This window comes from Marmota monax, unplaced genomic scaffold (genome assembly GCF_021218885.2).
Source record: "Marmota monax isolate L192 unplaced genomic scaffold, Marmota_monax_Labrador192_F-V1.1 WCK01_AAM20220418_F8-fsc00057, whole genome shotgun sequence".
NCBI lineage: Eukaryota > Metazoa > Chordata > Mammalia > Rodentia > Sciuridae > Marmota > Marmota monax.
In genome coordinates, this window is record NW_026693933.1 from 586,623 (window position 1) to 608,133 (window position 21,511).

At 33.7% G+C, this 21,511-nt stretch overlaps 1 protein-coding gene across 4 annotated transcripts in view; it reads right to left on the bottom strand.

Moving 5' to 3' along the window:
- Etv1 (ETS variant transcription factor 1) overlaps positions 1-21,511 on the bottom strand; it is a 90,175-nt gene that overhangs the window by 55,431 nt on the left and 13,233 nt on the right. The gene's annotated exons all lie outside the window — the stretch shown is intronic.

Genomic DNA, 21,511 nt, shown 5'->3' on the forward strand with positions numbered 1-21,511 from the left:
AATTAAGATAATATTGCATTGCCACAGACCACTGCCAAATACTAATATGCCTGTCAACACTTGAAGTAATAAGTACTAAAAAGCAGTTTCTAAGATTTGTAAATTTTAGTCATTTAAGAACAAGTAGTCAAATAAACATTTTTTATAAAATAAAATATAACCATTTCCTCCAGCAGTATTTTAAAGTCAATGAAATAAGTAATTAGTGATGCAAGTACTTGCTTAAATAAATTCATTACTGTAGTCTTAAAAACTAGAGCAGTATAATTCTAATTTTATAATTAATCTACATGCATTAATATGATCTGGACAAGTCTTCCTATAAACCCGGAAGTAAGGCATAAGGTTTATGGCCTTTATTGAGAGAAGACCTCCTGAAATTCCAAATCTGTATACCACACTCACAAGTGTAGCAAAATTATGATATTGTTTTAGTTCTTCAAATGTTTATATTACTTCTTTTAATATTTATCCCCTAGAAACAATCTTTTGATGTAAATTTGGTGACCCTTTGCTACTGGAAAAAATTCCATTTTCTTTGGAGTTATCAAGTCCTCACTTTTGATTCACAATTTCACATGCTTTTCTTTGAGTCTGGATGTGAAAGGAGCCTGTAATTTGCATCGTCTTAAATTGACCATTTTAGCACCAAAATGATATGCTGGTAAGTATGAAGCAACACTCAAATGGTTGAAGTACACCTGCAGCATTTGATGTCACCCTCCTGAAGACAAGAATGAGATCAATCCAGACATTAGCCACTTGGCTCCTTGTTCAAAAGGACCCCATCGGTAGACAATCAAAGCTGAAAATATATTCTCAATACCAGAGCTAGGAAAGTTTGCCTGAAAAAGAAAGCCAGCTGGCTAGAGCCAAAAAAAAGTACCTTTCTGTAAATGCCAATAAAACTTTACAGGCTGCCAAAATAACAAAGAGTGATTACAAAGGAAACTTTGCAATTTTCCTGACAATAAACACCTTCTTAAAAAGAAATGATTTGTCACCTGGCCTCAATTGTTATAGCTGTTAATGCTAGCTGGGGCAATTCCTGCAAACACATTTTATTTAAACCAACTACTCATTTGGTACTATTTTTTATAATTTATATCCCAAAATAAATTTGGGAAATATCCTTTAAAACTGCCTTGTAATATTTAATTCAGTGTATATTAGAACAATTTCCATGAGGAATCACCACTCTTCACAGAACGATGTTTACCTTAAAGTATTTCATCCATACTCTTCATTTAACTCTACTAGATTAATAATTGCCCAAAAGGAAAGGGAGATGTATGAAACATAAAAGCAAAGAGTGAAGGGGAAGGTACTTTTTCCCTGTCTATCAAGCCCTTTGTCCATTTTCTTTTTGTGGGGGTTGGGGGGGCGGGGGGCACCAGGGATTGAACTCAGGGATGCTTAACTACTGAGCCACATCCTCAACCCTTTTTATTTTTTATTTTGAGACAAGGTCTCACTGAGTTGCTTAGGACCTTGCTAAGTTGCTCAGGCTGGCTTTGAACTTGCAATTCTCCTGCCTCAGTCTCTGGGATTACAGATGTGCACCACTACACCCAGCCTTTTTGTCATTTCTTAATGATAAATATTAACACCTACAGCATGAGTGGTGCCAGAATAATAAACCTTAAGTCTCTATTGACAAGCCCAGCCTCCACCCACAAAACAGGAAGCAAACAAGCCCAATGTTAACAAAGATTCCCAGCAAGACATAAACTTGACCATGACATAAACAAGAAAAAACCCACATGGACTTATATCGGTAGAGTGCTTGCCTCATATGCACAAGGCCCTGGGTTCAATTCTCAGCACCACGAAAAAGAAAAAAAAATCCTAATTTTTCTTTTAAGTATTGGAGGAACAAAATGTAAATAGTCAGAGATGACACAGATCACATTTCAATGGCTACCGGATATAACCCCAAGAAAACTAACATTGGGATGAAGAATTTTAGATTTATATTAACATTTTTGGATCTAATATTTATGGTTTCTTTTACATACTCATTTTTTTTTCTACAAGAACACACTGTTACCCAGTTGGAAGTTCATGAATCACAAATGAACAAGGTCTTATTACAGTATTTCACAAGGAGTTTAAGGTATTATTCTTATCTGCCTTTACAATCTTTAGAAAGAGCAATTATTGAAAAGCAATCATGGAGATAGAATTTGTTATATCTGACTTCAATATCCTGCAGGCAATTTATGACATATCTAGACAAATTTATAATATTATGATTTAGTTGATAGGATCTAGTGATTTGCAATTATTAGAATAGCTGAAAATATATAATGGAGTAATATATGGCTATTCATTAATGCATATACTTGGAACCTAAGAAATGTTCTTAATTTTAATACTATTAATAGTAATCCAGAAGGGCTTTTTAAATGTACAGAAAATTATTACTTAAATTTTATTACACTTAATACAGTTATTGATGTAACTTCCCATTTGGTAGGTTCAAAGCATTCCTACTGCTTTTTGGTTTTTTTTTTTTTAATCAACTCTAGAACCTCACTATTACCTATACGCCACACCTTTAGGTTGTGCCACAGGACAACTCCATAAGAGATCCTCTGATCCTTCAGGAACCAAGTCCTATCTAATGGGAACCAACACATCTCACCTGCTACTAAATTTGGCTCCACAGAAACAGTGTCATGGCAACATTCCAATGTATATTTTTTACTTTGACTTGCTAACTGCAAATAAGAAGAGATTAGATTACCACATTAAACATAAAATGTAATACAGAACTAGGTAGCAGTGATGTACAGGTGTTATTGGAAATGGAAACTCGCAGCACAGAGGCAATAATATTTTAACATTACAAATCTTTTTACTTCTATCTTGGGCAGAGTGTTTAGTGTTAACATCAAAGTACAAATCAAATCATACTAATCCCTGCATAATGCAAGTTTTTATGTTATTCGTAATATACAGAAGACTAGCTAAAAAATAACTTCTGCATTTGATTTTATTCTTACACAAATTTCACTTATTAGCTACTAATCCTTGAGAAATTTTAAGATGTGATTATAAAGGAAATCCAGTTATAAGTAAATCTCTCTTCTTAAATAAGGTGGCACATCTAAACACTGAAGAAGTCTAATATACAACTGCATTCTTTTAAATTGCCAAAATATCATTTACTTCTATGTCAATCTAAAGCATCTATTTAAATTTAACCTTTTGAGACTCTCAGATATTAGTTCATTTGAATAAATAGATTTTATAATGCCTGTTATAGATCACAGATTAATTAGAGGAACAGTCATTTTTCTGAAATTTACTGATCAAAGAGGATGATAGACAATGACAACAAACAGCCCTGTTGTTTACCAACACAGTGCAATGTAGGAGAGTTGTATGTTGAATGGATTTTTTTTAATATTCCTCTTTTATTTTCTGAATTATAATCTAATTCTTTAGAGCAGAGTCCTGCCAATGTATCTCCTGTAACTCAGGTGTAAGGTGGCTATTAGGTGCATCAAATACTGTAACCGCCTGATAGATTCAGCAGCTTATATTAGCACTTAAACAGACAAAGAAGATTTATACAGTGCTCTTTGTAATTGATAGTTCCAAGAAACTAGAAAAATATGAAGATGAAAGAGCGCTCTGCTCTCCTTCCAAGTGTACAAATAGAAAAGATGAGCTTTGGAAAAATACATGGGTACCACCTGCAAAACAATCGTATGATCACAAACATAATAGGCCTGGTTTGCATTCTCCTCCTCACCCCTTTGAAGTAAATAGGCGCTTTGTAAATTGAGAGTGTGCATAGGGATAAAAGTTAAAAGTCACATAAAGCTGGATTCTCCTCTTCCCTTAGGATAGTGCATAAATTCTTAGCCAGTGCCTATTTCACTGAATTATCACATTAGATTCTACTGATATAATTATAAAATTTAGTTCATTCTTTAATATCTGTTTTATATGTGGTTAAATGCAAGTGCACCTATATGCTAAAATACTTTTTTTTTTTTGGTACCAGGGATTGAACCCAGAGCACTTAACCACTGAACCATATCCCCAGCACTTTTTTATGTTTTATTTAGAGACAGAGTCTAACTGAGTTGCTTTGAGCCCCACAAAGTTGCTGAGATTGACTTTGAATTTGTGATCCTCTGCCTCAGCCTCTGGAGCTGCTGGAATTATAGGCATGAGCCATGGCACCCAAGCTGCTAAAATACTTTAAAAAAAATATATATGAGACCACTTGGGCTTTTTTATCTTTTTTCTCTATTTTCTCTGCCCCAGTAATGTGACATCTAAATTCATCCTGAAAAATTTCCAGGTTGGCCCATTTTTTATTTCAATGAACCCCAAATATGTCTTAGAAGAGGACATAACACACAACAAGCACTATGTAATTACTAACTATCATTACCCAGTCGGTGGGGAGGCTATAGGTCTATATCATTGCTAATATTTCATGAGACTGAGTTTCTAATTCCAGGTCATGTTTCATTGTTTCCTTGAGGCCTTTCAAAACTATTTCAATTTGTATTGATCTCTCCAAAAAATAAACTATAGAATTTAGTGTCTATAAAACTAATCTGTAGTCAGATAGTACTGCCTATATGTTGATATAATAGCAATCGTGTTAATAATTATGAATGTTTTGACTTTCTTTATTACACATACATGGTATCCTTCCTGTTCCAATCCCCTTTGGAAAATGAAGAATGAAATACTGAGAGATTCAGGGACTCAACAAGGTCCCTCAACTGGAAAGTAGCCAACCTCCAGCTGCTACATTAACTCCCCATCCACTGTATCTTAACTGCTCCTAACCTGTGTCTCCCTTCTTCCTCCAAACTTGTCATTATGCTTTCTGAAGGCAGAAATCATGTTGTTGTTGTTCTTGTTACATATTTTAATGTTGGAGAATTATATTCCATATAAATAAATACTTAAATATTTACTTTTCTTTATCTTGGCATTATAACTATGGAAGTCAACCATATAAATTCTACAATGGAATGACTCTCTAATTAAAACTGTATTTTGAATATATAGTTTGATCTCTAGAACAAATGGTTCTCTAGAACCATTTTGTTGTTGTTTAATTGGGAAACACAGATATAATATTTGGTAGTTCTGTACATAGACAACTGACACACAATTTGAAAAAGGAGCAGGGTCTGCTACAAATCTGCAGTGTATATGCTGCTGCGTCTGCTGTGCTTCCTGTCTTGAGTGGGTAGGGAAGCACAGTGGAATGGAAGCAGATCTGTAATGAGCAATAATATCTATCTAGGATACACTGGTAGGATAATAAGCTATCCTACCAGTGTGTGGTAGCAAGAATAACATCACAAACCAAACTCTTTTATTGCTAGGTCGATTAAATACAATTGTCTCAAATTCTTTCAACCATACTATCCATATTACTATTCTGAATATTCATTACTCTTAATGTGGCTTATAAAATCCTCTGGGGTCAAAAAGATACCTAAATTAAATACATATTGGTATTTTCTTACTTCTACAGAACTATTGAGTTATACAATACCAACCTATGTGTTAAAATTTTGACAAAAATTATGTCCTTTACTCATTACATCAACCCATTTACTTTTACCTTTTGCTCACAAAGCCCAAAAAAGTAATGAGCTCCAAATCACAAAAGTGGTGAATTATAAAACCAAGATTTGAACCTGGACATGCTGGACTCCAGAATTCACACTTTGCCTCCTAAGCTTACAGCTATACTTTTTACTGCAATGCTAAATAATTCTCTGATGCTAAAAATTCCCTTTGGGGAATGGGGAAAAACTGGATTCTTTTTTTCTTATATTTAGCAGACAGAATCCAGTTGAAGAAATTTCAATTATAAGTTATTTTCTTATTGTTTTTGATTTTCCGTGAAATTGGAAAATACAAGAATCTGTTACAAATGATGATTACACTAATGCTTGTGAAATACTTCGGGTCAAACATGTCTGGTCCTGTAGGAGCTGACTACTACTTAACAAATGATTTATTGAGGAAGAGCTATTTTCTAAGGATGGTCTTTGGTCATCCACAATTTAAGCAGTAATTACTTTTAATATGGGCTTAAGGAGGGCCACATATAAAACCTAATATCACTTCACTGCAAGTAGAGTTACAGCAAGGGTCCTGTGGATTCATTTTTATTATTTAAGTAGAGATGATCATAAAATTAGCACCCTTCTAATGTAGTTCTCATCTTGATTATTGCTATTTAACTAGTGAAATTTTTTCTTCAGGCTGAATGAACACTATAATTATTATTGCTTTGCATTGTAAAGGTTGCATCTTAATTGAAAAATCAACACTTTTTTCCCTTTCAATGAATACATCAACTTCAAAACCAACAAAAACACTGAAGATGCAAGCAATTTTGCTAGACCCACAAATTAACGTGTCCTTGATCAACCAGAATTAATAACCCATAATCTCAAATAGAAGATGCTAACTGAACCTATCACTGGGCCTGTATTCCAAGTCTCATTACGTTTCTACCTGAACTTTCTATTTGTGAATGCCTATGGTCAAAGTGTCAGTAGGTTTGAACCAATAACATTTCTAAGCCTGTTCTGCTGACAATATATCATAATAGATATGCCCTCAACTACATAACAAAATCAACAAAAAAATGTGCAGTTATTTTTGTTACTATTTTATAATATGTGTAGACTTGGCCTATAGGTTCATAGATATAGATATAATTCCTGGCATAGAAACAAAACTAATATATAATATAAAAAGGTAAACTGATCAGATAAAAGGTACTTGTGATATAATATGAATGGTTTTTCATTAATTATTTTTAGTTGTACATGGACACAATACCTTTATTTTGTTTATTTATTTTTATGTGGTGCTGAGGATCAAACACAGTGCCTCACATGTGTGAGGCAATTGCTCTACTGATGAGCTACTTCAGCCCTGAATAGTGTATTTTTAAATACTGCATATCCTATAATTTATAGAGAGAATATATATATATATATATATATATATATATATATATATATATATTTCATAAAAACATATGCAGTGTTACACAAACACATAGTCAGATACATACTCATTTACTAATTAGGTCAAATAGGAGAAGGTAATATCATTATGCCCTTTTTATGTAGGAGGAACTGAGGCCCAGTGATCTTAAGATGCTTGTATGAGGTCATACATCCTAGTAAACAGCACAGATCTGAACTCAAATGACTAATGTTCTGCTCTTATGTGATGTACTCTTCTCAGTTCCCTGGATAATGCTTGTCCTGTTTATAGTACATGGCTTTAGTGTCTACAACATGGAAACTATAAATAGTACAAACAGTTTTTCTTTTTTTTCAAGTAGTAATAAAGCAAAATGTGATGTTCAAATGTGATGTTAAATTAATTTTTGCAAGTTTTAGCAAATGTTTTTGGCCTAATTACACCACTGTCCAGAGATATACATTGTCCAAACCAAAATTCAGAAATTCATTTTAGGGAGATTATTTTGTTAAGCAAACATTCAGGATTCCTGAAGCTCAAGACCTATGTATACATAGGACTTAACTACATTTCTATAATTCAAAGCAAGAGGATAAAGATTTTCATAGAATAATAAGGAAATTAGGATCCTGCCTACTTCACCTTTGCTTTATTTATGTATTGTATTGTACACTATGTTATAAATTAGAAGAGCCCTGTAAGTAATAAAAAAAATTTGTTTTCCATTTTTACTGCATTATACAAGCATATAAATTTATATATGTATATATACATGTAGCAAAAATACTTATATATATTTACTCACTTGTATAGTCATAGCAAGTCACTAAAAGCCATGATTAGCACAATTTGCTGGAAAGCAGACAAAAGACAATGTTACCAGATGAGTCCTGGTTCTGGCATGTGCGACCTAGGAGACTCGGGAGTTACACCAAAGTGGTATGGACCTTGTCCATTCTCCATACAATCCAGGGTTGTTTTGAGAAGCAAATGAGATATGGGATATAAAAATGGTCTCTGAACTCTAGAATGCTAAACAAATATCAGAGATTAGTGTTGCTGCTAGTATTACATTTATTTTTCAGTTCCTAGCACCTAGCACAATGCCTGGCACTGTGAATGTATATTGGCTTAACTTGGTTTTCATTTTGAGAAAGCCATGGTAGGAATTCAACTAAAAGGACAAGATGCATTTTGCCAAAAGAAACTTGCTAAATCTTAATAAAAGTCTTATTCAACTTGACTACATAATAATATGGAATAAAAGCATATTATTTTCAATTTTGTAATCATAAGATTCATGTGTATTTTGCTACATGTATAATCACCGAAATTTACATTAGGAGTTTAGGAGGTATGTTAATACCAGACTTAAACAGAAAAAGGCTGTGTGTGTGCAAGTGTGTATGTGTGTGTATGTGTACATATATGAAGGTGGTGGAGATTCTAATAAATACATTTGACCAAAATTTTAAGAACAGTGAGAATGCACTATTTGGCATAAAATTCAGATGGAGCCCTTTATAAAGGTAGTTTAGTTTATGAATACATTACATAAACACATAAATTCATATGTCTGCCTCTATACACAAAAGGACAGAACCATGTATTCCATAAGCACATTATCTAAACCTTAAGAAACTGCCACTTAAAAGCTAAGGGCCTAAATTTCCTCTTTGATCAATGGGATAGCTTTATCACAAGATGGGACTGACAGTTATTGATTAGCTGATAACCTTCTAATGTACCAGCATTTAATCTGCAATAAAACCGTGAATGAAAGTTGAATTCTCAAAAAAAAAAAAAAAAAAAAGGAAATAGGGTTTGATTATCCTGGAAAGAAACAAGAATGGGAACATTCTTGGGAAGGAAAAAAAAATCAAGAAAAATAGAGCACTGACCTCCAGTTACTTGGCTATCACTGCAGACCTGTGAGTTTAAGACCTCTGCATCACCTGACATTCTGGCCCTGGTGCCAAAGACTGGAGAGTCAAATCAAATCAACATAATAAGGCTGTTGTGTCCATCAGAATAGAGAAAAACAACCTCAAACAGCGGTAAAAGTTCATTTCACAGCATGAATGCCATTTCAAAGGAAAAGCTAACACTACTGAGGGGTTTACTTCAATACTAGCCATACATCTTGCTAGGAATGAGCCATTCTTAACCCAGTCCTGTGGCCTTGATAGTGTTTGACAGAACTTTTGCTGGCAACTTTGCAGCTGGAAAGAATTCCAAGAAGGGCATCCTGTGCTTTAGGACTAAATGTCAGTGTTGAAAAGTTAAGGGGAAAAATAGAGAAAGGGGGATATGTATTTATAATAAAAATGCACTCAGTTTTGTGTGGGTTTATAGATCTTGATCATAATTAATGTGAAAAATCTAAATAACAATCAACTAAAAATTATGTGTAGACACGCTAAAATTAATGAAGTGGATAAACAAAAGAGATATTGAACCGAATTCATCCTTTCGTCCAACATTTACGTTTTTGTGCATGTGAGTAGCAGATTTTAAAAGTATCTTTTTAAAAAAGCAAAAATGGGTGATAAATGTGGTCTTATTCCAGTATCACAAATAGAGGATTTGATAAAGAAAACATCACTAATAAGTGAAGTGATGTTCACTTGGTTCATTGTTTTATTTGCTATTTTTCCCAACACGTAACTAAGGTCATACACTCTTTCTTCTTTTAAAACCAGATGGAAAAAAAAGAAAACATATAAAGACCAACAGCCATTTTGGATTTCTGTATTTCATCTTAAAGTTTAAAATGTTGACATCATTCATTTATAATATCTCTTCCCAAACTGCAGCTTGGGGTTTCTATTCACAATTACACTGAAAATTCCATGAATGCAACCAGTACTACCAGCACTATTTCTAAAAACCTCAGCTGCTGTTTCTACTGCCACCACTGCCCAAATGCTTCTTCTCCCCAGCAAGGAAAATGTGTCAAGGCTGAAATATTTGAAAAATCAAAAACCTGTGTGTAGACAACATGTATCATCAGAAACATCTCTCAAATTCTGAATAAACAAGAGAAAATCCATGAGGCAGAGAAATGCAAGCACTGTAGCCCAGATAACAAATAGAGACTCTCCCAAATACCAAGTTGTCCCAACTTGTTTTCCCACAGCTATAAGCCCATATGAGTTCACAGAATATTTATCCTGGGAAAAATTTCTACAAGAAGGTTCTCCTGGTCTCTCTTAATCTATTATGCCTTGATTTTTCAAGTATCATCAATGTCCTGCATGGAGATCATTCTTTGTTAACTATGTACTTTTTATAATTCTTTTTGTTGTTTTGTTGTGCTGCTTGGGATTCAACCCAATGCCTCACACATGCTAGACAATCCTTCTGCAACTGAGCCACATCCCCAGCCCCAACCATGTCCTTTTTGTTTTTGTTTATACTTTTTCAGTGTAGAAGCAGTTTTGAAAATTTGTTAAATGGTCTGAGTACTGGCTGTCAGGGAAAGAAGAATATCCCCACAGACCAAGCAACCAAGCTGGGGACAGTTCAACCAAGCTGTGCAACTTCCATCTCCACATGACTTTGTTATTTGATTATTTTATGCCCAGAATTTCCCTTTATATAAATTGAGAACAATTTCAAGTTATTTCAGAGTATTTGTGCTAAATAGAGATTACTGAGAAATATATTGTGAGAGAGGAGTATCAAATAATATTTATTAGCTAGCCCTTATCTAATAACTGAGGTCTAGCTCTAATGTTACATGAGTGTAAACATATTCCCATTATCCCTCAAAGAAAAATGAAACAGGGAGAAAAAAAAAATCAAAGCAGATATTTGCATTAAATCTCAAACAACTCTGTACATTAATGTTTTTTAAAATGCTAAATACCCAAGAAGTTATTTACTCAGTTCAATTCAATATCCAGTGAATTCCTAAATGTGAACCAGATAAAGATAAGCAGTACATGATCCGTCCCTCTGCAAGCTCATGAAACAAGAGTAAAGTTGGATGTATATACAGCATTTATTGGCACATAGAGGTCACTAAATTTGACTAAGAGAATCAAAGAATAAATGATGGCCGGGTGTGGTGGTGCTTGCCTGTAATCCCAGCAGTTCGAGAGGCTGAAACAAGAGGGTCTCAATTTCAACGCCAGCCTCAGCAATGTTGAGGAGCTAAGCAACTCAGTGAGATCCTGCTTCTACATAAAATACAAAATAAGACTGGGATGTGGCTCAGTGGTTGAATGCCCCTGAGTTCAATCCCCAGTACCCCCCTCTCCAAAAAAATAAGTGACATTAGAACTGAATCTTAGAGAACAGATTTGTAGTAGAGTAATAGAGTTGGACAATACTCTCCATGTAGTAATAATAGTAGTGAACATTAAATACATGGGGCTGGGAGTGTGGCATCGTGATAAATTGCATGCCTAGCATGTGAAAGGCCTTGGTTAGATTCCCAGCACCACAAAAAACCAACCAACCAACCAAACAAACAAAAAACAACCTTAATAACAAAATATAGTATGTGATTTTTAAAAAGTTATATAAGATAATTTGCTTATTCCCTCATCACAGAAATTTGGCATAAGCCAAATAGGTATGAAGGCCATTCAGTGGGCCACAAAAGCCACACCTTTGGGCAGAGTTCATTTTTAGAAGTAAACTTAATATGAAAGAAACAAAATCTAAGCTCATTTTCTGCAGAATTTAATGAATCAGAGTCTGAATACACAATGGTTATGAAAAGACACTGTCCCCCATACAAGTTCACAACACCTATCTTGGGATGAATATAACTTCCTATATCAGATACAGAACATATGCTCTGTGATAGCAGATGATTTTTGTGTGGGTTTTTTTCTTTGTTGTTGTTGTTGTTGTTGTTGTTGCTGTTACTTCACCACTGTGTCATTTGCTGAATAGAACAAAGCCAGACACATGATAGGAACTCAAAATATATTTGTTGAATAAAAAAACTTGTAGAGTTTTGTAAACCTATCAGTCATCCTTATAGACACAATTGTGTAGACACATGTACTTAATAAATAAATGTTAAGCTGAAATCTCATAAGGTAAGAATTATTCTATTTTAACAATTTATTGTTAAATAAATTTATTATTCATACTTGAAATCATAAAATTAATTTTATGATTATGGATATGGATTTCATTTATAACAATACAATTATTCCAATTTTGCTAACAGAAAGGTGATATAATATATCCCTAATATAAGAGATAAATAAAGAGATCATCACAACTGAACCTTTCTACAGAATTTCAAAATCACTTATAACAGAATTATAAAGCCAATAAATAGGAGTAACTATGAAACAGATAGCTTAATGTTGTACCCACAGTAAAAAAAAAAACTTTTTTGTTAAACACTAGATTTAAATAATATTCAAAAATTGCATATAAAATCATTTCACAGAAATATTTTTATTTATTGAAAGCTTAATTAGACATTGTATAACCAGATTTTTAATCTATCCATTCCTGATATAATGCCAATAATTGAGCTCTTCAGTTACCATCACTCTCAGCTACAGTCAGATGCAAGTAGAGCTTGTTGGCATATAATTCATTAGATTTTTAAAAAGCAAACAGTATCAAACCAACATTTTTACTTAGTGACACACAGCAGAAACTCTCATTAGAAGAAAATTCAATAAACAGACAAAAGCAAATATGCATTGTGAATTTTAAGTAGATGTTTATCATTATAAAAGGAAAAATGGAAAAAATAAGGCTATAAATAAAAACCCACAAAAAGCAAACACTTAATATACAATTATGACATAAAGATCCACATGTATTAGTTTAGCTCATATTATTTCCTCATTAAATCTGATTTAATAGAATTTATAAAATCTATGAAATCATGTCCCAAAAATACAATTATTTTCATGACTGATATTATTTTCCAATACTAGTAAATATTGCGTTTGCTTTTATACACATCACAGAATATTTGTGTATTTCTATATATTTAAAATATTAGAACAAAGCCTACAAATTTTTCTTTTTTAATTTTTTTTAGTTGTAAATGGACCTACAATATCTTTATTAATTTTTATGTGGTGCTGAGGATCGAACCCAGTGCCTCACACATGCAAAGCAAGCACTTTGCCACTGAGCTATAGCCCCAGCCCCACTACAAAATTTTCTTCTGTAAATTATTTTCCACCCTATTCTTTACATAGGTTTTCCAAAAAAAATATTGTTTGGCTTGTACCCCCTGAAGAGCCAATCCCTGCATAAGAATATACTTATATGGGAGGAGTGGTGGTACATGCCTATAATCCCAGTGATTCCGGAGGAGGCTGATGCAGAAGGATCACAAGTTCAAAGCCAGCCTCAGCAACTTAACAAGATCCTAAGCATCTTAACAAGATCCTGTCTCTTAAATAAAAGTATTTTTTTTTAAAAAAGGACTGAGATGTGGGTAAGTGGTTAAGCAACCATAAAGAACAAATGAAAGAAAGAAGATACTTATTTAATATTGAGTGAACTTCAAAAAAAAATGGCATAGATTACTTTTCTCAAAATAATTTGTTACTAATTATAGGCATGGTTGAGTGGAAAATATTTGTTGACATACTTCCTTTGAGCATGTTTTAGAAGTCAATTTAAAAGATATGTTGTTACATGAAGGGCAAAACTAAGAATAAAGAATCTAGGAGGAAAATGCTAAAGACTTGGTTTGAGATATATGTTTTTAGCATTTAGCTATGGTGAATAGTAAGCCTCAGTTTTACAGAGTTTTTAATTTTGCTTTGTTTTTTAGATTAAACCTTGGAATTATGTCTGACCTATCTATCTTAACAAGAATGAACCGGTACTGGGTACGGTGATGCCCAACTATAATCCCAGTGACTCAGGAGGCTGAGACAGGAGAATAGGAGAATCACAAGTTTGAGGCCAGCCTCAGCAATTTAATAAAACTCTGTCTCAAAAATAAAAAATAAAAAGGGCTAAGAATGTAGTTTAGTGCTAAAGGACCCCTGGCTTCAATTCCTAGTACAAAAAAAAAAAAAAAGGTAAAACAAAAAATATATCTAAAACTATCAACCACCGAATATTTTATTAAAATTAAGATCGAGGCAATTTTCTGCAGTAAGTATACAGTCTTTCTTAATAGTTTCTACCTGCACATTATTCTCCCATTAATTATGTTTTTTCCTAAGGTCCACTTTTAATTTTAAATATGCACACAATCATATTTAGAGTTTACCTTTTCTACTTGAATGTGGAAAAAGAAACATAGAATCATAATGTGATGTGCTGTGTCTAAGAGATGATTTAGTTCTGTCAACTTTTAGTTAGGTTAAAGGTTAAGGAAATGTCCTCAGTGTGCCATTGAGATTTTGTTTCTTGTATCGGATCTGATGGATTGCCAGAAGATGACCCGATTTGAAAAGTGCATTCCTTGTGAAACTAACACACACCAAACTAAAATTTCTGCCCTCCTGAAACAGTGGTTACTAAGTTCTAAACTGTGACAGACACAGGGCACATCTGCACCAGTGGAAAAATAGACTATCTAATGATAAGAATCCCTACCAGAAAAACTGAGCAGGATGGGCCACCAGTGCCCTGGTTCCCCTCTAATCACTATTGGAAATTTTATAATTTACCAGTAAGGCTTAAAAATCAGAATTTGCTCCAGTATGACAGTGAGTTACAATCAGGAATGATTCTCAAATTTAAAAGTAAGAGAAAATAACTAGAAAATAGTCTTCAGAATTAGAAAATATGCATGATTATAGCAAAGACAGCAAAACAATAAGAAGCTTTAAAATTTTAATTTTTATGTAGATTTCATTTTTAATTCTTTAGTATATTTGAAAATAAAATGACAATATATTTCTTATGTAAAATTTTCAGAAGCTGATTGCATCTGTTATATTATAAATTGTATAGCTGTATGCATAACAGGGTCCATCAGCTTTGACACTTCCACCTTTATTATTCTGCAATTAAGTAAATAATAGGGTGGGCACAGTGACCAACCTCAGGTTCCAAAGAAAGCCTGCATCATAATCATCTATCAGTTTCTCAGAGATTCAGGACCCAGTTCCAGATCTACAGTGTCAAACTCTCACAGGGTAAGAAATACTATGCTGTATTTGGAGAAGCTTCCCAAATGATTCTTATTCATGGCCAGGTGTGAATAAGATTACTGTACTCGAGTAGAACTGCACAGCAGATTACTGTCAGTCAAATAATTAAAACCTATACAAAATGCTACTTTAATAGGGCAACAAATAAAATTTAAAACTGATGAATTTAGAAGTTAGAGTACCAGCATGTTATTTAAAACATGGTACAAGTAAAAGGGAAAAATAAATTTTTGTTCTACAAAGAAGAGCAGAGTTGTAGGATAAAGGAATGACTTTGTGTGTGTGTGTGTGTGTGTATTCCCAACTCTATAAGTATATTGGTATATTGCCCTAATAAAATATCCTAACTGTAAGAAAGAAAAAAAGGGGTGGTGGAGCTATCAATAACAACAACAACAACAACAAAAAAAAAAAATACAGAAAGGAATAAACTTTTCCAGAACTAACTGTTACTAAGGTCTCAAGCAAATTACCTCAAGTGAGGAAGGATGGGACAATTTAACCTTCAAATGATTAGCTTGAATTCCACTTCAGTAACAAATTTAATTGTCCTGCAAAATTTAAATTTTTTTAAAAAATTGAACACAGTAACAAACCCATAGTCTCAAACCTCAGAAATGTAGCTGGGCATGGGATGATGCATACCTATAATCCCCGCTACACAGGAAGCTAAAGAACAAGGATCACAAGCTCTAGTCCAGCCTAGACAATTTAATGAGACCCTATCTTTCAAAAAAAAAAAAAAAAAATTCAGTGGTGGAACACTTTCCTAGCATGCACAATGCCTGAGTTCAACTCCCAGTCCAGAAAATAGATAGATAGATAGATAGATAGATAGATAGATAGATAGACAGATCTCAGAAAACACCATTCCTTTTTGAGCTTGATACTCTTCTACAATAAAAGTAGTCAGAGGAGTGAAAAAAGATAACAAAGTCTTCCTTAGCCAATCGTATCCAAAAATTTAATCGGACAAGAAAGATTTCAAAACTATAATAAAAAGCCAACTTTTATAAAGCATTTGCTGAATGTGCAGAAAGTAACAAAATGAAGAAAGATGAAGCCTAGTAGGTCAGCAAAAAATTAAGAAACACAAATAATTAATGGAACTTTCCAATGCTGAGCAAATGTTAACATAAAACAAACTATTCAGTCAGGGACTTCATAGAGGTATCTGACTTTAGTTTTGTAAGAAGCAGATTTGAAGGACTGAGGGTGTAGCTCAGTGTTAGAGCATGTGCTTAGCCTGGGCAAAGCCCTGAGCTCCATCCCCAGCACCACCAACAAAAACCACAAAAAACAGAAGATTTATAATTGTAATCAATTGTGATATTTTCAATAGTCAAAGTGCCATTCTAAAAAAAAAAAAAAAAAAATCCTAAGAAAACAAAGTGTACCTAAGACTTTCACTTACTTGAAGAAACTGCTGCTATATATTTAATCAGTTGAATTCCCACACACTGGTTTGTCCTGATTATTTTTAGAAGCTACACTAGTATTTTATTAAAAATATTAAGTATAAAAGTTTGAAAATAGTTACTTTTGTAAGTATGTTAATAAGAGTCAAGGTTATTATTCCTTTAATATCATCACTGCAATAGACTTGCATTCTAGAATATCTTCTCTAGCGTTAGTTAAGAGAAAGGGGAGATGGACAAGGATCTCTTGGGAATTTTGTATAACCCTGGCTATCCTCCTGGGAGTGCTCTGGAAGACTGTGAAATATAAAGGTGAATATCCATCTATCCTGTGATAATTGAATTTCCTTACATACCTCAATGAAATAAGAAGCTTCTATTTTCATTTATTGCTATCACTGTAAAGACTGAAATGAACTAATGTAACCAAAGAGAAATGAAGTAGTTATAATAAAAACACTACTTAACTTTGTAATGAATAAAATGAAAATTAGATGTGAAGGCTAGTGATGTAAGTAAATTTAAAACATGTAATTTAAAATATAAGATTATTAAGGTAAAATTTTAAAGCATGATTTATCAAAGTTTCAGTTTATGTACAATTTGCATCTACATCAGAAAGATAAGGCTCATCTATGTTTTCAATACTCTGAGTTCTCCTTTCTGTTATTTATTTGTTTATTTATCCATTCAGTACTGAGAATTGAATTCAGGGCTGCTCTACCACTGAGCTACATGCCCAGTGCTTTTCGTTTTCTTTATTTTGAGACAAGGTCTTGCTAAGTTGTCCAGACTGGCCATAAAATCCTTCTGCCTCAAAGTTGCTGTGACTGTAGATGTACATCACCACTTTGGGCAGGAGTTCTCCGTTCTAAAGAGATACACTTCCATTTTTTCCAGACTAAAGTGTATACTAAAGTAATTCAATGTGTACCAACAGAGTTACCTAAAAAGAATGTATTGCTAAAACACAAACAAATAAATGTATTCAAATCATGTTATTTGTTTTCTGACATGCACTTGTAGGAAGTTGTTTGATTTATTTATTTCTAATTTCTATACTTGTTTCAAAATTTAGCATCTTCAAAATTTAGTAAGCTATAGTATAACATGACTGGATTTCAAATTTCTAACTGATACATTAGAAAACAAGGAATACTCAGGAAGATTATTAGAAAATTCCCCAGTGTTAAGGTTTAATTTCCTTTTCACAATTTTTTAATGTTCTCTTCACTACTCTTCCACATATATTCAAACATGTTACAATCAAATGCATGTTCTTAACTGAATAGAATATGGCTGTTAATCTGGTTAGCCTTCAATTACTAAAAGACTAAAGCAATAAATGAAAATAGAAGCATTTTATTTCATTAAGGTATATAAGGAAATTAAATTATTTACATTTGAAAAAGTAGCACCATACGCTTTATAGAGGGGCACACAGCAGGGATGAAGTTGTTTTGTTTTGGTTTGGTTTGGGTTTTTTTGGTACCAAGCATTGAACTCAGGGGCACTCAACCTCTAAGCCACATCCCCAGCCCTATTTTGTACTTAATATAGAGACAGGATCTCACTGAGTTGCTTAGTACCTCAATTTTACTGAGGCTGGCTGGTTTTGAACTCTCAATCCTCCCTGCCTCAGCCTCCAAAGCTGCTGAGAGATAGGATCCCTCTGACCCACTAAGCATCTACAGAGAGACATCAACCAAGCATTTATAAAAGGCATTTCGAAGACCATCTAACTCCCAGTTCTAGTATTTCATAAGCTTCACCATTCAGAAATCCTCCTTACAATCTATTCCAAATGCTATTCCTCTTCAAACCATTTTCCTCTTGTTTTCTCCTTAGTGAGGACTGAAATTAGCTGTCAGCCTCATATGAACAAGTTTTTTTTTTTTTTTTTATGTCATTAGAAACATGAAATAAAATACGCTTCAACTTTATTATGGACTATTTCTGGTTTCTAATTTTGTTATTAGAAGTACCTCTTATTCTCATATCCCAAAGCCATGTTAGTTAATTTGTTGATATTCATTAAAGTAAAATATTAATCTAAAAAAACTTAAACTTTCATAGTTTCAGCAAGTTTCCTAGATTGAGACTATATATATATATATTGTTTTAGACACAATTACATGTTTCTCCCTTAAGAAAATAATGAAAACTCCAAAAATACTAGAGAGGAAATAAGCTCTAAGAAGCTAATCATGATTACAATGACAGTTTTACCTACTTTGCTTCTATAACATGTAGGGCATGTTGAATCTGTCATCTCCCAATCCTTAAGGAGCTCACTCTTATGGAAGGCAGACATGTATCTAACAATTTCTAATACATAATCCAAGATACAAAATGATGTATAATCCTGGGAACTCTGCAGAGTGTGGGTAGCAAGAAAATAGTGAGGCAGGCTTCAGCAAGGTCAAGTTTACATGGAGTACGATATAGGAGAATCGTCAGCTTGCAAAGTGGAAGTGAAAACTTTCAAAGCAAAATGAGGCATGAAATGGAATAATCTGCTTGGAGGATTGAAAAATTGGGATTAAAGTGCTGAGAATGAAAAGGGACAGGGGTGCTAGAGTAGCAAGGGTCAAAACTAAAAAGGTAACCAGGGCCTGGGTTATACAACAATTTTCTGTACAATCAAAGAATTAGGACTTTGTCCTGCTGGGAGTTTAAAGAGAAAATTAACAAGGCCAGAAAGCTGTGTGCTAATGTCACTGCAAAGGGCAGGAGGAAAAAAAAAAAAAAAAGCAGAAGCAAAAAAACCAATTAAAAAAAAAAAAACTGATTCAGAAGTTCAGTCAAAGCCAAATGTGGGTGTGAACTAAAGCAAGGAAACAGGGATGGAGTAGAGACCGTGGAATTAAGATGTGTTTGAAAGGAAGAATCAATAATTTGGTTAGCAATCTTGGATGGTAAGGGCTTGAGGCGACCGAATTGAAATCACAGATTTTTCACCTTGGAGAATAATGCCATCAACTTAAAGGAAACAAGAATGAGAAATGCTGCTCAGGAAAAATGATGATTTCAACAGTGGACTTGCTGACACCCTAGTAAAGACCAGGGTTGGTGTGTAAATGGTGTTTTAGACCACCATAAGCAGAGAACGGAGGGGTGAGTCCAGAGGTGTTCCCTTTTTCTAGTTTGAAGGGACCCTAGTGGTGGATGAGGTGAAGATGTCCAGTAGCTGAAGAAGGGACACCCAGGCTGGAAATAACAATGTGGCAGACATCATTTGGGGGGACTATACTGACCAGGACAGTAACCAATAAGCTACACGTCTAAAATTGATCAAAGTTAGCTAAGATTAAAACTTGAGTTCTTTGGTTCCATTAGCCACATTGCATGTGCTCAATGGCCAATGTGGTTAGTGGTTACCGTACACTCGGTGGCACAGATGTAATTTCCATCAACAGCAGACATTCCATGGGACAGTACTGTGATACAGTAGAAGAGAAAATGTTTGGGGACAGAACCCCAGGGAAAGACGAAATGCACAAATAAGAGAGAAGAAAGATATGAGGAGTGAAGAGTGATCAAAGGAGGAAAAAGAGAAAGAAAAAAAAAATATCACACTACTTTGACCAAGAGAAGAGAGTTCAAGGGAACAAAATGCTCACGAATGAGAAAAGCTGAAAATAGGTCAAACAAGAAAAGGAGTAAAAATTACCTCTAGGTAGTTTATTTTACCCTGACATTTGGTATTGTATCGGAATTGTTACCAATTTCTTCAAATGTGAAATGATTCAATGAGATTAATTCCTTGACTCAGATGACAGATTTAGCTTTTAGAGAGAAGAATTTAAGTTCCCCACAGAAAGCAAAATGTTAGAAATAATAACCATTGCCTTCCCCCACTTTCATCAGTAAGGGGATACCTTGCTTGGCTGTTGTCCTTGGCCACCAGCCTTCTGCACATGTTTTGAAGGGTCTCTCATTCGGGACTATATCATTGCTGAATATGTTTCTTGAAAGCATATGACAAATACTCGCATTCAGATCAAACTGAATGCAAAATTCTCTTCTCATATCAAAAATAAAGCTGATAGAACAATGGTTACCAGGGGCTGGAGAGATAGAAAAATGGGAGGTTATTGTTCTATGAGTAAAGTTTCTCTTTGGGCTAATGGAAAAGTCAGGGAAATGAATATTGGTGATGGTAGCACAATGTGAATGTACTTAATGGCCCTGAATTGTACACTTTAAAAAAGGTTAAAATGATCGATGTTATGTTATACATATTTTACCATAATATGCTTTTTGATCAAGCTGACCCAAAATAGGCAACATGAAAGAAAATCAAAAAGAAGTTTCCCACAACCCTCTACGCCTGGGAAATTTAGGATAATAAACATAAAATTTGAAAACACTTCCAGCAAATATCTGTTACTTGAAGTAATGTATTTGTGATACTAAGATGTAAAAATGAGTTTGATTGTAAGGTATTCTAATATTACTGTTGACATTGCTTCAGCTAATATGATCTCAAAAAATAAAACAAGTTATAGCCCTAAATGGCACGGACAGAATAAAAATGCATTAGGCCAGTTTCACAATCAAGATGGCATTTACGATCATTCCCCTTATACATAGTTTCACTTTCTACAGTTTTATTTATCTACTATCTACCACAGTTCAAAAATATTAAATAGAAAATTCCAGAAATAATGTATAATTTAAAAATACCTTTCTCTCTAATATATTCTTTTAATTAGTCTATTTTTCCAAATTTCTTACTTGTGCCTAATTTATAAATTAAGCTTTATCATAGGTATGTACACATAGAAACAAAAACACCACAGTACACGGTTCAGTTCTATCTGTAGTTTCAGGCAGCCACAGAATATATTAGATCATATCCCCTCATAGAAAAGGGGAAACTACTGTAAAACTTGCTTCTAAGGTCAATAGGTTCAGTTAGTTGGTAGACTGGCAAAGCATAAATTTTAGCAGTAAACCCTAAGGCAACTATGTTAGTAC